Below are 4,964 nucleotides of genomic sequence, written 5' to 3' on the forward strand. Positions count from 1 at the left end.
GCGCACCGCTGGGAGGCTCTCGTCGGCGATGCTCCCCGGGCGTGGCCGTGGCGCTGCCGCGCGTTGCATGATGGGAGTTGTAGTCTTCCGGAGTGGGGACACGCTAGCACCCTGCACTCGGCGTCCGCAGGTCGCTGGGAGCGAGCGCCATCGCCTGCCGTGGAGCGCGTGCGCGCATGCGCGCCGTGCCCCTGTTCGCTGCGGGGGGGCGCGCGGGGAGCTCCCCTCAGGGACGGCTCGGCAGCGGCCCCGGCAGGGCAGGGCAGGGCAGGGCGGGCCGAGGCGGGGTCCCTGTGCGGGAGAGCGCCTTCGCCTCTGCTTTGGCTTCCGGGCAGTGAGGGACAATCCACGTTGGCCCCTCTCGCAGCCGAGCGAGAAAACCAGTCATGTCGGTGGAACTGTGTGGTTTTAACCGCGGGGCCCACGTGCGGCCGGTAGCCATGATCCCTGCAGTGAGCTGGCGGTAACAGTGTAAGAGCCCGGTGCGGTGTGGGCGTCGGGCCGGGACAAAATGGCCCCCGCAGATGGTGCTCGGCAGCCGGTGGCGTTGGGCCGCCCTGGCGACATGGCGGATCCCACCGTGAGCGTCCTGCTGGAGTGAACTTGCACCGCTCATTTTGATGCAGCTCCAAACTGGTAGCAAGTGACTTTGCTGTTTCCCACTCGTCCTAAATAAATAAGTATATTGTCCTTTGTATCCAGTGGAAACCTCTATCAGAATCCTGTGCCTGTTTTTGGTAACTGCTGGGCCAGTGCTGCTGCTTCTGTCTCAGTGGAGTGCAGGGTCCCCCAGCCTGCTGATCTGCCAGAACTGTGCCTGCCAAAGCAGAGTTGTAGGGAAGATTGCTGTTCACAACACCCTATGAAGTGAAGCATTTGGAGGCTATAACCCCAGAGCAGGTTAATTTTTCTGCTATTACAGAATTGGAATAATTTATTTGCAATAACTGGATCTACAAATAGTTATTCCTGGCAAGTGTAGTTTTGAAACTTGCCCTGACAAGTCCTGGAAAAAAGGTTTCATTTGCAGTCTGGCTTTGTAGCAGTCCTGTTAGGTACAATAAACTGAACAGGTTGGTTGGTACTTTCCTGGGATAACTGCTAGGAAGACTTCAATTGCTGCAGGAATCAGTGTTGATTATTTACTCCACTGTAGTGTTCCATGTGAGTCAGGATTTATACTGAACCTCAAAAAGTTTAGAAAAACCTTCTGTTGTTTAGATGGCTTCTTATAATTTAATAAACTTCATACATTTTGTAAGAGTTTCTCCCCTCTTTCCCATCCTGCTAGATGGCCATATTTATTTTCTGTCGTGTCAAAATAAGGTGATGATGAATGATGGCTCCTTTCTGACATAAAAACCCTTTTGCAGTCTGGTAACCTTTAGCACAAAACATACACTAGTGAATGGTCCAGCACTTGAGGGTGATTCCCTGCCAAGCACTATAGAAAATAGGTTTACCAGCTGAAAAATTCCAAGTTCTCCTTCCTCACTGTGGTCTGATATGGTACTCTCAATTTTTTTCTATTATGTGATTAAGACAGGGGATAATGAGATCTTCTTAGTGAATACTGTAATTCACCAAAACCTGCACTAGTTCAAGTGGCTTTTTGAGAAAGTTTGAGAAGTGCCAAGAGATCAGCCCAAAGGAGCTGTTTTCAGGTGTATTGTATGCTGGGCTATATTCTGCCCTCAGTTTGTGCACCTGTCTCTACTGACCTTTGTGGAAGTTTGTGTACTCATCAAAACAGGAAAATACATTTGAATATTTGTTAGGATGCTAACAGATTCCTTTTGTATGGGTTATGTTAGCATTACTAGCCAAAAAGATCAGAGGGTAAATAAGGAGGCAAAGTGTGCACTTTTTATCTATTCTGTTAGCTCTAACAGTTAAATTTTAGTATTTTCACATTGTTATGAGCTTAGATGAGTCACTGACTCACAGCATCAGTAAGGGCTATTCAATAAAAACTGGGAGTCATTTTACTAAAAACAGAAATAATTTTTTTTTTCGTTTTCTGGTTCTTTCATAAGAAACTTGCCAATGTGTTGGAAGAACCCCTGAAAAATTACATGAATTCAGAGTGCAGCTAAACTATGAAGCAAAGACATAAGCATCAATTTTTTAATATAAAATTATTCTCACAATATCTCCTACTTCTTAGCTTAAATCTTTATTTTTAACAGAAATTGCAAGGCAATAGATAGTTGAAAATGCATTTATTACTAGCAGAAGCCAAGCTCCATATTTACAAAGCACTTGAGCAGAAAGGAGATGGCAAGATTTGACTCAATGGAAAGATGAACTCTAACATCTGTCACGCCCTGTGGAGATGACACCTGTGGTTAAAAGCATTTATTGAAGAAAAAATTGGATTTCTTGACTCTCAAAACCAGGTGTCATGGGGAACATGGACACGGACTGAGGTCTGTACAGGTTCACACACACACACATGTAGATATGTATGTATATATATACACACACATATATTCTTCTGGAACAAATCTGCACATCTAATTTGGTAGTTTTTGTTCTGTATTACATATACAAGGCATGGTCTAACCTGTTTAATTTTTTATAGCAATATGGCAAGAAATGAACAGCATTAGTTTTGTTCCTATTGTGTATGCCTCTAATGCTAACAAGCTCAACACATTTACAGACGTGTTTGTAGGAGCAAAATGTATTTATGGCTGGTTTTGAAGTCAGTGGAAACGTGTGATATTCAAGGAATACTGTCATGAATCACAAAAATTATTTGTAATTTCACTATAGTAATAGAGAATTCTCAGTATTAGTTATACTAAAACTGGCTGCAGTTCAGGAGTGATATCAAACATCTGTTCTATATGCTTAATTGATCATATATGTCCACAGGCAGGTACTGATCAGCTGTTGTGATATATCTGTGCCAACAATTAAGAGTCCAAGAGGAAGTAAAAAAATTCAGATCCATGAGATTTTATGATTTTCTGGGTTTAATTTTTATGTTTATTGATACATCTAGCATTTCTTTCTCTGAGCCACAAAAGCTTGTTGCTAGTACATGAAAAAAATAATCTTAAAAGGAACATTTCTCCAGCTCTTGCACTTTGCTCTGGAATTGTGGGGTCAAGTGACTTAAGTCTTGTCTTTTTACCTTGATATCAGGGGAGGAAAAGCAGTGTTTTGCCCTGGGTAACACAGTTTGTGTCACTGGTTACCAGGTTACAAACATATCTTTATTTTCTCTTAGTCTTAGTTGCTCAGTGTGTTAAATTAAGTGACCTGATTTCAATAGCAATATTCCTTACTGCTAAGGCTATGTGATTTGGTATTTGGAAGGAAGCCTTTTGAGTGGAAGGCACCACATATAATTTGGAGTGTTATTAAAATCATATCTGCATGGAATAGTTCATAACTTTTGTCCTGACAAGGAGATCAACAACTGAATCATACCTGTGTGGTTTCTGAGCTTTTCTTCCTGCCACATTTCAGAAGCTGACAGAGTTACCCTTGTGACACAGGTGTGAAGTAAAGGTGACAAATACTATACAGAGTTTTACAGGAGTTAACTCAAGATCAGTCACAGATATTCAATTGATGGTTAAAAATTGCCCTTCCTTCTCTTAGTCCCATGATCAGTTCAGGAGAACCAAGTTTTCTTAAATATCAAACAGTATTTAGAAGTAAGCATTTTAAGTGAAGGCAAGCTCTAAATTTATGGAGTTGAAATATGACCTCAATAGGGTGGAAATTTTGATGGGCCGTTGTTTGAACTCCTGATATGCACTAAAGCAAATTTCATATTTATTTCCACGGGGAAGGCAAACTGCTTTTCCTAGAAAAGGATCAAAAGCATCAGAGTGGATATGCCATGTTAATAATAGGAGGTGGGACAGTGAGGGTGGGAGAACTGATGGGACACTCACGGTTCAAAGAATTCAGCACTTTTCATTTGTGCTGGAAGAAATGTAAATTATGTCACCCTCACCTCCTAGTGCAAAGTTATCACACAGACAGGCACTAAGTGATACTGCTGACACTAAAATGGCTGGAATGTTATTTACTTCTGTTTATTTCTTTTGGAAATCTTACAATATCTTATTGCAAATGAAACAAAAATCCACATATAATGGTGTAAGAAACAAAGGTTTGTCTGTAGTTTCAATGCTGGATTATTGTTCTATCTCAAAGCTAATTGAAATCCAAGATGTTTGTATCAAAGCTGTAATGAGACACTGACAAATACCTTTCTGCCCCAGTGGAAATGTAATCTTTCTATGGAACATTTTGTCCTGGTAAATTCCATCTGCAATAGGCACAGGCACTTTGCATTTGAATCAAGAAGGTCACTCCTTTGGATCAGATGATATAGTGTACACTCCACTTGCCTTTAGATGAAATTGATCCTTTACTGCATTGAACATAAGACTGTGCATTTTTTACACCTAATTATCTTATTGTTTCATCTAAATGAATTTGGAATGCTAACACCACCACCCCTTTTTGATCTTTGCACATATCTGTGAGACAATTCTCTGAAAAGCCTTATTTCTTTGACAGGAATACTTTAAAATATTCTGTTGCATTTCTTTGCTAAATAAACCAGAATAAAATCAGTGTTTCATTTATTGATAGAATTGAATATTTCATAGCATTTCTCTCCCTTTTGCAGCAGTAACACCATAGTTCTATGTATAATTACTCAAACTTGTTTGAGTAATCTTCTTAGTACCTAGTAACTACATATTCAGCTTTTTGGTTGTTTTACTCATAAATAATGCCATTGACTTCAGTGAAGAGAGGCATCATAAAACTGAATGGCAGTTGCACTGTGTTCACTCTTCTGTGTTAAAATTTTCATTACCTTTGGAAAGGTGACTTTTTTATTCTTTTAATATAAAGTAATTTGTACTGAGTGTATGTAAAAAAGTGTGTAGATTATTTTTACAAAAACAAAGGGAAGAAATCTCTAGCTA

The sequence above is a fragment of the Melospiza georgiana genome, chromosome 7 (assembly GCF_028018845.1).
Source record: "Melospiza georgiana isolate bMelGeo1 chromosome 7, bMelGeo1.pri, whole genome shotgun sequence".
Lineage (NCBI taxonomy): Eukaryota > Metazoa > Chordata > Aves > Passeriformes > Passerellidae > Melospiza > Melospiza georgiana.